At 30.3% G+C, this 13,716-nt stretch overlaps 1 long non-coding RNA gene across 1 annotated transcript; it reads left to right on the forward strand.

The window, feature by feature from the left end:
- Window positions 1-7,084: 7,084 nt before the first annotated feature.
- LOC126847633 (uncharacterized) lies at window positions 7,085-10,797 on the forward strand. The gene is made up of 3 exons (XR_007687115.1): window positions 7,085-7,651; window positions 8,478-8,586; window positions 9,732-10,797. It is a non-coding gene; the product is annotated as an uncharacterized LOC126847633 (long non-coding RNA).
- The last annotated feature ends 2,919 nt before the right edge of the window (window positions 10,798-13,716 follow it).

The following is a 13,716-nucleotide window of genomic DNA, read 5'->3' on the forward strand; positions in this document are numbered from 1 at the left end:
TTGAAGTACTATTATATTCAATTATTAAATGATAAATTAATTACAAATAAGTAGTAAAATGATAATTTAGTTATGAATTAATTTAAAATAAATTTTCATTTAATAATTAATTCAAAAGAAATTAATAAGTCGTTATATGTATGTATAGACATTTATTTAAAATAACAAATTTGCAAGGAAATTCCAATGTTTAAATGAATTATGTTTTAAACATTATTAGAATCAAATATTATTAATTAGTTTAAAATGAAATTAACAAATTGGAAAGTAAAATACAATTTTTTACCTGCTATTTAAGTTAATGTAGAATTTAAATTAAATTAACAAGCCGTGGTTCGACAGTGTCGCGATCTTTACCCCGTCCATGGCGGCCGTACGGATGACCAAATCGATGATCAAGTACGACCGGCCGTCATACGCGGGTTTCGCCGTGCTGGAGCTATCGAAATACATCCTGTACGACTTCCATTATGGGTACATGGTACCCAAATATGGCTCTAAAGCGCGTGTCATCTATGGAGACATGGATAGTCTGTTTTATTGGGTTGAAACCGACGATTTTTATGCTGACATGAAGGCTGATATCGACAAGTATGCACGGACCGCTTTGCCGGTCATTCACACAAAATTATATTTTCCCTAATAATAAACATGCCAAACCTATTCATTATTTTGTAGACTTTATGTATTATTTTTTGTATTGAGCACTTATTTTAAAATGGTTTTATACCTATTATACCTACATACCTATATTACCTATTATTCAGTTTGGATCTATAGATCTTACAAAAAAATGTTTGGAACAATTTTATAAAAATTAATATTATATTTTTTATAAACCTATTGTACCCATTACCTAGTACCTATAGGAATATTTTTATAAAATGTCTTCTAGAATTAAATATAAAATGCAATACTTAAATGAAAAATTATTTAACTTTAATTATCTCTATTCTAAGTTTAAATAATTTTATGTATTTTAAATGTGTATCAAAATCCAAATTATTATTTTTTTAATGGTTTAATAATTTGAATAATTGTATTCAACTAATTTATTCATAATCTGATGATAATTTATATTCATACATTATAACATCCCAGTTATTTATTTCATCAAATTTAATGTAAAATTCTTTAGATTTTAACTTATAAATACATAATATAAATTGCATAATAATAATTTTAAAATGCCTTTTATGAATCATTTATTTGATTTCATAGGTATTAAAATTTGATAGTATCATTTTTTTTGTTTAAGGTTGAAGACAACATTAATAGTAACTGTAATGGGATGGAATTTATGTCACAATTAATATCCCATGAATATCAGAGAAGTCCTGAGAAATCAGATACAATAAGTGTAATTTTAGGGACTCCAGAACACATTGTATTGGGCAATGAGGAAGGTTTGACTAATAAAGTGATTGATGATATTCCAAATACAAGAAAAATTAAAATTAGTGTAAAAGGTGACACGGAAGAATATCGTCAACACAAAAAAAAATAAAAGAAACTCTGGTCAAACATATACTACTAATAAAGGTAAAATAGTCAAAGCTCGATCTTCTAAGCCATTACTTAACTGTCGAGCCAAATGCAACACTAAAATAAGTGATACTTTACGTGAACAGTTATTGACATTTTATTGGCCAATGAACAGTTATAATAGAAGAGTTACCTATATTTCTAGTTGTATACATTTTACTGATACAAAAACTTCAAGAAAACGTCGAAGTACTCCTGATAAACAATAAACTAGAAATAAAACTTATCATTATTGTTGAAATGATCAATAAATAATTTATATTATATTCATCATAGAATGTAAGTTATCATTAATATTGTTTAGATAAACTTGTTTTCTTAATAAGCAAAATATTATGGCGTGATTTCATATTAACCAATCAAAGGTGTTTAAAGTAATTTGACGTCAATAGTATTATTGCTTTGTATACAGTTTTTTGTTCTAGAATATTTTTTTGGTCTTATATAAAAGAGAGATCTTAATAAGGAAAATATTATGGCGTGATTTCATATTAACCAATCAAAAGTATTTAAAGTAATTTGACGTCAATAGTATTATTGCTTTGTATACAGTTTTTTGTTCTAGAATATATTTTTGGTCTTATATAAAAGGGAGATCGGAGGATATCTTATTCTCTCATTTTTTCACATAGTATAACAAGTCTTTATTATTACTTTATATTGTATTTAGTATTAGTGAAATATTACTGTTTTATTATTATTATACAAGTTGTGTTTAATTCTTATTTTGTCTTGATCCACGTACATACACACCTCGATATCCAACAATTATTTTATTCCAAAAGATGGAAATTCAATATCTGTTTTAATGTTTATAAAACTACATTTACAATGTTGTTTTATAAAAATTTTCGGAGAAATGAATAAGTTAATAATGTTTGTAAACAAAAATTAGGTTCTCCTATCAATAAAACTTCACCGGATAAAAGGGGTAAAGCAAGTCCATCCAATAAAATTTTATCTGAAGATGTAAAGATGGTAGAACAACAATTACAAAAGAGAATTCCTAGATACATACTAATAATACAAATAAAGAATGTAAAAGTGGTTGTAATTTAATAATTAATGGAGATGGAGTGAACATAGTAAAAACATAACAAAATAACATAAATAAAATATTTATTTAAATGTATTAAAGGCAAAACTGTAGAAAAATCAATTTCTGTGGCTATTTCGTTGTCTATAGATAAAATCGATAAAGAGACCAAACGTTCATTAGCCATAGTTGATCGCAAATATGTTTTTATAAGATTTAATTTTGAGAAACTCCGCTCGCTAGCTACTGTCACTGGTAACGTCAATTATAATCTCAAAGCAATTTAAAGATTTGGAAATATGTCTTGGAGTTCAAAGTCAAAAATGTATTGAAGAATATTTAGAGGTGAAATTATGTCCAAACTTGAAATTAACAATTTTTTAATGTTCTGAATGTCTGTGCATAATTCGACACCATCAATATCAGAGTCAGATCCATCTTTAAGGTGATTGTGTAGATCTATACAATGTTTCAATAATTCATTTTCATTTCCAGGTGCCTTTTTTCAATCGTATAAAAAATTCCATACATTAACATGGTTCTATAAAAGTTCAATTAATGTGTAAAAAAATTCGTGTTCAAATTTTTCGACTGCAATTCTATGATCAGCGTCATCTGAACTCGCATAATCAAAGTTTTTTTTTATACGCCTCCGAACTACTCTTATTTCAGAATCTATCCCTAATTCTCCTGCTATTGCTTTTGCTTTTATCAAAATCTGATCAAATTATCTTTATAGTTCTTAAAAAACTCTAAAACACTTTTTAACATATTAGAACCATTTATCAAGTTCATTGTCGTCTTTGCTTGCATACTTTTACTGACTAGATTTACTTGAAAAAGAATATCGTACCAAACAACTAATGAAACTAAGAACTTAAAATCTGTAAGTTGACCAGCAAGCAAAACAGCTTCATGGCGCGTTCCAGCATCTATATTTTCGACTGTAGATAGTTGAATAAGCGCGTTGTAAATTTGCACAGTTTGCAAGCGAACAACTTTTACACTGTTGATTCTACTTTCCCATCTTGTATCACTCAGACGTTTCACAGTCAACCATGTTATAATGTCGGTTAAAATTTTCCATTGATTAACCGACGATGAAAATAAAACATAAATTCTTTGGAGTACGCCGAAAACTGTAATTGAATTTATAGAACTATATGCAGCATCTGATACAACTAAATTTAAAGAATGACAATTGCATGGAACGAAGGTGGCACAAGGATTCATTGATAAAACTCTCGCTAGAACTCCTTTTTTTTGCCCTTTCATATTAGCACCGTTATCGTATCCCTGCCCACGACAATCTTGAAAAGGAATATCTTTCTCTGCAAGGGTTTTTAGAAGAAGGTCTGTTAAACTCAAACCTGTGAGCTTTTTACCGTTTAAAACCCAATGAAATGTTCTTCAACTTAAATTTTACTTTTTATATTAACAAATCGTAGTGTAAATGATAGTTGTCCTTGATGACTAACATCTGGTGTACAGTCGAGGATTACAGAATAATATTTTGCTGCACGTAATCTATCTATTATTGTTTCTAAAACTTTATTGCCCATGAGATTAATTAATTAATTTTGAATAGAATGCTACAATAAAGTACGGTTTTTTCACGAGAAAGTGTTTTATGTAATAATTCTTTCGTTACGTCGTCATATTTACCCAAAAGCTCAACTAAACTTAAAAAATTCCATTATTTTGCGTATAAAATTTATCTGAACTTCCTCGAAACGCAAGATTATTCTTAGATAAAACCAAAGTTACTGATAACAAACGGTCTAAAACATTTACCCAATAATCAATTTCCATGTTCATAATTCGCTGGTGCTCTGCATCTATTGTTTTATTTAGTTTTAACCGTTTTTCTTTTAATTCTATTCATGTACCATAAGCCTTAAAATGATTAGGAGCTTTTTCGTGCATAGTAAGTGCAGTAGATATGTTATGTCAATCAGAAAACCCATCAATTGCCAAATTTTATTTTGGAGTTCTATCAAATAATTTACAACAGAAACAAAATATTTTTCCTGACGATTTTGAGTAAATTAACCAACGCCTAACTAATTTTTCTCTATTAGAAAGATGTCGATAAAAATAAATCTTAGAAAAATGTTTTTTTTCATGATCTTTTTGAATACCCGTTGAGATTCAATCAGTTTTAATTTTTTTTAAACCAATTGTTACTTTACTTTAATCAAATGTATTTAATAAAAATTATGGACTATCTAATATATGTGTAAAAATATTTGATTTTATTAGTTATTGTAAACGGCTATACTGTGATTAATAGGTATTCGATTAGCCGATAAGTGATAACATAATATAATATTATGTTATATGGTTCTGTGGTTTCTTTATGGTATTAATACTAGGGTTTTATGAATATTAATTATTAAGAAATTGTTATCACTTATCATTTATCAACATTAGTACCTAATTGCCAACTGGTATCACTTTTCAAAACGACTAAAAAATATTAAAAATGTAATGTTTTCTTTTTAGTATTAACTATTTAGTTATTTATATAATTTGTTTAAAAGAAGTTACGGCCAACAGGTAAATTAAAACGTATTTATGTAAAATTATCTTTAATGAATTAAAATTTTTTAATATCTATATATTATTTTGTTTAGACGTTATGAGTTTTTTGAAGTATAACTTTACCAAAAATCCAAAGAATGATTAACCTACACATAAAGTTTTTACCAGTACAATTAAATCAAATATTGACTTATCATAGTCATCCACAGTTCCTGTTACTAAACCTACTGATTATATAGATAATAATTCTTATCCTAATTGCTTGGACTCCAAAATAGAGTTTTTTCTAACGAACCAATAAAACTACAAGCTATTTTTACTGAGCTGTACGACAGCCTCTTTCTGGCGAACAATAATTTAAACCCTGACTTTCTAAAATCTTATATTAATTTTAATTTGGGTAGCTCTATCATAGCCACCTGGAACGGGGCAATTAATAAAAAAAAAATATTAGACCATTTAGATATACAGAACTTAGTTCTAAACGTTCGAGCATACGATATCTTTAAAGATAGTATGTTTTATTTAATAATAAGTGAGTTAAAGTATAAACAGGAGTTATGCAGATTTGGCATAGGTAGATTTCAAAAAGACGGTAGGACCCTAAGTTTATTAGAAACGCAGAATAAAATGTGTGAAAATACTCACCGATTTACGCAGGCCAACGATCCGTCGACAAATGTGCTGCTTACAGAACTGTACGACAGTCTCTTTTTAGCAGATAATAACTTAAATTCAGACTTTCTAAAATCATATATTAATTTTAATTTGGGTACCTCTATCATAACTACTTGGAACGAGTCAATAAAAAAAAAAATATTAGACCATTTGGACATCCAAAACATAGTCCTAAACGTTAGAGCGTACGATGTCTTTAATGATGGGATGTTTTATTTGATCATTAACGAATTAAGAAGCAAAAGAGAATTATGCCGATTTTGCATAGGTAGACATCAAAGGGACGGTAGGGTCTTAAGTCTACTAGAATCACACAATATAATTTGTAAAAACACTCACCGATTCATTCAGGCAAACGATCCGACAACAAACATGCTTATTTTAAAATGCATTTTCGATGATGTAATCCGAAGATGGTCGTACGAAGGTTTCACAAAAATACTAGGGAAAATGTATAATATTTTCTACCGTAGATATGGACTTAATCGCGCTGTGAACGTTGTCCGCATAACACGTGTTAACTTAACTCCTCATTAATGAAATTATCTCAGCTTTTTTCACAATTTTTTGTGCTCTTATGTGGTATTAAAAAATCACCAGAAAAAGTTCTTTAAGATACGCTAATCAAAACTTTGGTTGGACCATCTTCGATCACATTATAACAAATAAACTGGTAATTATAATTACAAATATAAAATACTGCAGCGCGCTGCTTATCGCTAACGACTCCCCGGCTATCGGTCGGCGGCAGTCATCCGTTTATCAAAACCAATAATTTATCGATAACGACGCACAATGTCACATACTCCTAAACCGCCAAAAGATCGCACCGCTAATACAAATACAACAAAGCCAAATTATATTATCACTTCGACGATAAATGATCAATAGAGCAGCTCTCATAAACCAGTCTCTCCTCTTAAATTATCTAAAGTAAACACCACAAATGTATTAGTCAACACAGAACCCAGCTGGGTCATTAAAACCAGTCCTGGGTCAATCTTCCCCAGGACTATCACGCAAAGCTAAATAAAATAAAACGGATAACCCATTCTCTACTCCAAACAGATACCAGGCCCTCAATGATGTTGAGGACGACACATGAATGAATACTGAAACATCACCTACGCCTCCTCCACCACCACTAATATTTATTGTCACTCCGGTAGACTACATTAAATTATGTAGCGAATTAAAAACAACTATTGGAGAAGAGGAGGAGTTTGTTTGCAAATCTACATCAAAAAATCTTAAACTTTCCGTACAGTCATCAAACTCATACCGAAAAGTAGTCAAACTACTTAATGATAACTGTATAGAGTATTATACTTATCAATCAAAAGACCTGAAACCGTACAGGGTCGTGTTAAAATATTTCCACCATACGACAACCCCCGAATATATTACCGAAGAACTGTCGGCCTAGGGTTTTTCTGTAAGAAACGTAATCAACATTAAAAAAAAACCGACCAAAGAGCCGCTATCATTATCGACCTCAACGATGCGCCGAATAATCCAGATATATTCAAAATAAAAACTTTGTGCTTCTCTAAAATAAAAATCGAGGAAACTCATTCTCGTCGTGACATTCCTGTGCCACAGATGCCAAAATTATGGCCATACACGATCTTACTGCAACCCAGGTGTGTTCGATGCGGCCAAGAGCACCTTTCCGATATGTGTCAAAAAACAAAAGAGTTACCAGCCACATGCGCACTATGTTGAGAAGGACATCCTGCCAACTATAAAGGATGCGTCAATCACAAACAGCTCCAAAGGTCTAGACATATGCTCAAGTCTTCTCAACCACCTATGTACCCACAAGTCTCAACTGCTAATAATGTAATGGTAAGCCACCCAGCACTCAACCTCAACACTATTCTTACTCTGACGCGACTAATAATAAAAATCAACAAAATACCTCATCCAACGATTCCTCACTTTCCTCCCAATTGCCTTCCTTTCTTGAGAACTTCCAATCTCTGTTCACACCATTAATTAATCTTCTAACAACTGTCATAAACAAAATTATAGCTAAAAATGACGCATAATATTAGTGTAAATACCCCGCTAACCATCCTCTTTTGGAATGCCAATGAACTTAAACAGCACAAAAATGAGTTTCAATTCATATTAAAAGATAAAAATATTAACATAGCCTTGTTTCTGAAACTCATTTTACCCCCAACTCATGTACGATTTTTTTTGGATACAAGGCTTATTTTCTTGTATCTTGTCATCCAGATGGTACAGCCCACGCTGGCTCAACAATATAAATTAAATCTAATTTGGATCACTCTCCATTACCTCCATATCCGTTTGCTTTAATTTATTTGTTTTTAAGTCGTAGGTAATCCGAACGAGCCCTTTCCTTAAACCCGTTCGGATTAACGAGACCATACTTTAGGTACTATAATATTATATAATTATTAACTTAGTACCTATTTATTAGTAACTATGATATTTATTCAGTTTCCTATTTCAAAAAAAAAAAAAATTTTAACAGGAGGTACCTGTATATGTTGTTTTACATAAGTATGAACTATGAACAACACAAATAAATATAACAGTTATTTTTTCCCCACACAAAAAATTAATTTTTTTTTTAGTTTAATTAGGTATAACTCATACGAACTTACCTATAGTTTAAGATATTGAATTTTATGTGTTACAGATTATTTTCTGAAGCTGGTACCATTTATGAAGACAAGAGAAACAGATTGTTACACAGAAATGCAGAAAAATTGCTTTTTTTACGTAATAATCTTTCAAACACCTCAAACGTAAAATTTTTATTTTGATATATGTATAGTTATCATTGTGTTGTATAATTCAGTTATAGATTTTTTTTGTACCTATTAAAATTTAAAAGTTTATAAATTATAAAGTTATCATAAAGTTCATAAAAAGTTAAATTGACTATGAAAAGTTCTCCTATAATAATCAATAATTCAGTTAGTAATATGAAAGGATCTCATATTATCTAGTCATTGTATTGTATAATTTAGCTATAGGTTTATCTTGTACTGTAATGGTCAGATCTCCTTGAGATTATTGGCCATGGTACGTGGATTACAAATATTGCTTACTGTTGTTTTGGGTAACTTTTAATTAATGTGTAATACTTAGTTAGCATTTAAGCATTATATTATTGTACTCAATTCTGTTTAAATGACGTTGTTAATACTTGTTTTCCAAAAGTATTAAGAATACTTAGCTTGCATTCTTTGTACTATAAAACCCCAAAAGAACAGCGAGTATCCATTCAATTGTTTTGTCTTGCTTCACCTGAGCAAGTTGCCGTTTGTGTAAAAGTTATATATTAAATACATTGAATCAATCCTACCTTGGCAGTTCTTATTGCTTACTACAGTTTTAACACTGTCCAAGATAGTATTTGGCTTGGACTCTACAGTTCATTACAGTACCTATTACAAGTTTGTAAATGGCTTAAGATTATAATTTATAACCAATACATTTTATAAAGTGTTGTTAATTGTTAAATTTTTTTTAGATTTATAAATAGTTTATAAATGGTTTAAAATTATTAGAATAGTCAATAGATACATTTTATAAAATGTTATTAAGTTAAATCGATTAAGAAAAGCTCTCATATAATTAATTAGTAATACAAAAAGATCTTATACTATCTTGTCATTTGTACAGTATAACTTAAAATAATTTTTATTTTATAAATAGTAATAGTTTATAAACAGTTAAAATTTTTAAAAAATACATTTTATAATTTGTTATGAAATAAAATTATTTTTGAAAAGTACATATTGTTGTACGTCTTTAATCTTTATAGCTTATACTTAATTTGATCTATTTATTATTTGGTTTACTTAGTATGAAGATCTTATTATTAACTATTAAGTATATTTTAATATTTGTTATCATTCATAATCAATATTTATTTATTTTTTAGGTACGGAAAATGTGTTGCTAAAACTTTGAGCCGACAGATTTAATGTTTCAAAAATTTACTTCATCAACAATGCAATCAGATGGCAACAATGATCAGGAACGTTTACTAGAAAGAAGTACTCAATTGCTGCCTATACCAAAATTTCTGGTGCCCCTTATTTTAAAAACGTAATTTTTATACAAAAATTAGTGATGGGCATAATCGAGATATCTCGATTATAATAAAAATAATCGAATAATTTCGAATATAAGTAAAATAATCGATTTTTCTCTCGATCTCGAAATGTTTTGAATTGTTGATTGTCAATTGATATTATTTTATTATTTTTATATTACTAAAACTTTTCCCATGACTGAATCCCGCTAATTTCCACTTTTACCGAAACGACTATGTTATCGCTGTCAAAAAAATATGGCCGACGTCGACGTATAATGTTATTACTTATTACTGTAGATACTTAAAACGACCGATGGTCAGATTATTTAAAATCCACCGATATCCATAAAATACAGTATAGAAATCCAATCTTTTTTAGTGAAGACATGGTGGTAAATGCACAGCCCTTTTTTCATCAGACAAATGTCCATTGTCTTAGAAAAAAAAGCTTTCTATACAAATTGTCTAAGTTTTTACGTTGCATGTTCTCACTAAATATTTCAACGATTTCCATTTCATCAACCACATATCATTTTTCTAAAACAACTTTCATTCTTAAATCCATCTGAAATACAAAATATCATGTCTATAGGTAAGTTGTCTCATATTATGAACACAAATTAAATATTGATCTCAATGATATTGATAGAGAGTGGAGAGGCTTAAAAACAATGGACCTAAATTTTAAATTAGATTTAACTGAATTCTGGAAAGTTATTATGACTATGAAAAATGGAGATAATAATCATACATATCCGTTACTGACAAAATTTGTTTCATTTCTTTTAATTCTCCCACACAGTAGTGCATGTGTGGAACGAATTTTCAGTGCTATTAATTTAAATAAAACTAAAACTCGCAACAAATTATCAACTGAATCTTTATCAGGTATTTTACATTGTAAAAATATTTTAATAACACAAGATAAGTCATGTTATAATTTGACATTAGAAATGTCATGTTAAAAAAACATAATAATAATATGTATGAATGAAAAGATGAACAAATGAATTTTATATTTTATATGAATTGTAAATAGTAATTTTTTTGATAAAGCTTTTCTGGCAAAATTAGTCAACTAACTTAGATATTATACAAATTTCCACATAACTAGATTTAAGAAAAAAAAATGTATGTATATATATATATATATATATATATATATATCTTTGGTCCCGGGTAGAAAAGGCTTAAGTCAATTTTACCAATTATTTTGCCAACGGTTATCGTCTAACTCGATTTATTAATTAACTTGTTTTTTTTTTTATAATTATATGAACCAGTTGTCTTAGCAATTTGTTTAATTTTTTTATTTATCCTTAATGCTTAAACGAATAAAAATGTATTTTATATTGTGCCATGTTTGATTTTATACCTCAAAAGAATGAGTTTATTCAATATTATATTTAATATTTATGCTAAGTTTGTGAACATTTGTATTACACATATTGAGTAGACAACATACAATTGACATTGTATTTATATTATAAGATTATTTTTTAATTAAGTATATTTAATATAATTAACTGTCATGAAATGTAATATTCATTTTCTAATAAAACATTTCACATTCTAAAATAAAAATGACTAATATGTTTTTGTTTTTTGGATAGTTTCAGTGTTGAATGGCTCTGGTCAAATATGTGACCTATCGTAGAAATTTAAAGGCAATGTGTAACCCACCATCAAAAATTGACCTACCTTGTTAGAAAAAAGAAAAAAGTAAAGTGTGAATCATGAAAAATGAATTTCTCACCAGACAGTGAATATACAGGATACATACACCAGACGATATATCTGTGGTCATTTAAATAGTTGTAGGCTCTTCATTTTTCACTGTGGAAAGTTGAACCAGTTTTCACTTCTGCCTGAATTATTAAGTTAAGCTAAGGTAGTAAAGTTGCTCCGTCACGTTTGTTTACTGTAAAATATCGTCTTTCCAGCATACAATGACGGTGTTCCCACACCGTCATCACCGATGACCGATGTTGTCCCCAGCATGGTCCAAAAACTCAAGGTCCTTGTATTATTTTCCCATAATTTCTTACTTGTTGATCATTTTCTCATAGTTTTCTCTGTGATTTTCATCACTGCTTTTATCTTGTTGAAGTGGTTGTATTTCAATATTTTCTTGGAACAAATGTACTTTACCGGGCACCATTTTTTTCGATTTTTTTTTTTAATCAATAGTACCAAGTTCCAGTTAGAATCTGGAATAATGGAAAGCATTATGTTTTTTACTTAATGAATTTCTCTAAAGATTATGATAATATTACCTGGTTGACTAAATTGTGTAGGGTGGCTAACTGAATTTTACATGAACTGTATTATACTAGCATAATACAGTTCATGTAAAATTCAGTTAGGTTAGGTTAGGTCGTAGCGTTTGTCGTCGTCGTAAGTGTGCCAGTAAACGGATCGTCGCCGTCAATACTTTGTGTCGCCATTGGTCGTTGCCGTGGTTGTGTGTATTGGGGTTTGCCGTTTAGCCGCCGCCGTCGTTACTGTGTCACCACCGGCCAGTGTGAGCTGCCAGTCAAGGTGTCCAAGTCAGAGTACTAGTTTTTGTCGTTTATTTTATTATAAAATAATTATTATCAACATTATTATTATACCTTGTTGATATTACATACTAACACTAGTTTTAAGTATATTGATGTTTATACTGAACTTTGGCAATAGTAGTTGATTTTTATACAGTCCATTTAATTAGTTAAATTTTTTTTGTTCCTTTCTCCCCTTTTCGTTTCTCTCTAAACCATTTATTCCTATCCGGCCTAGACGGGTTTTCTCCCGGCAAATGAGTTACCTGTCGGGAATACGCGTCGCACATTTTGGTCCTTCGGGCCGGATAATTAGTCGAGTTGCTTTTGCATTTTGTTGTTGTCATGCCACGTAAAGCTAAGGCTAATAAGTCCGACTTTTCGGTCGTCCGTCATCGTTTGGCGCGAGACCGTACTTTTAAGTCGATTAAAGATATTCATGCGTTTGCGGTAAACGCTAAAACTAACCTGGCCGATTTGTCCGTGTTGCCCGGTCGTGTTCGTGTGCTCGAGCAATTTGTGGAACGTTTTCGAAATGAACAATCATTGATTATCGGGGCGCTTGTCGACTCAAACCGTGGTGATGAATTTGAGCTCATTGATTCACCTTTGTCTGATTCTGTCGACGCTATGTATTTTGACATATGTGATATTGCGGCTTCCATTACTTCGACTCCACCAGCTACGTCGACTAGTTCTCGCGTCGAAACTGGTCACATGTTGCTGAAGATTGAGCTGCCCAAATTTGATAGTTGTGTCACTCAATGGCGCTCATTTCGGGACACGTATGTGTCATTAGTGCATAATAATCAAACTATAGATGACATTTCTCGATTTCATTACTTCATTGTCTATGTGTCTGGTCCAGCGGCTTCAATCGTTAAGTCCGTGCCTCTGTCCGCCGAAAATTATCCTGTTGCTTGGACTGCATTAATTGACCGTTTCGATAACCAACGCCTATTGGCTACGGCGCATATTGATCAGTTGTTCGCATTTAAGCCTATTGTTCACGAGTCTCTAGCGTCATTAACTTCGTTCGTAAATACCTTTCAAGAGAATATTGCTGCATTAAAGACACTCGGTGTGACGGATCTTGCTGGATTCCTACTTTTCCACATCAGATTTCGAGTCTTGGATTCAACTACTCGGCGGTTTTATTTAAGACAATGCCCCGCCTTACCAAATACCGGATCTTAATTCTTTGATCACATTGTCCAAAGACGTTGTTAAGTCTTAGAGAATGTCAAAGGCAATGTATTGAATTAGTGTTTAACTCTTTGAAGAAA

This window comes from Adelges cooleyi, unplaced genomic scaffold (genome assembly GCF_023614345.1).
Source record: "Adelges cooleyi isolate 19-005CV unplaced genomic scaffold, UGA_ACOO_1.1 ACOO_flye_CR_arks_rails_tigmint_CR_PRNA_11, whole genome shotgun sequence".
Taxonomy (NCBI): domain Eukaryota; kingdom Metazoa; phylum Arthropoda; class Insecta; order Hemiptera; family Adelgidae; genus Adelges; species Adelges cooleyi.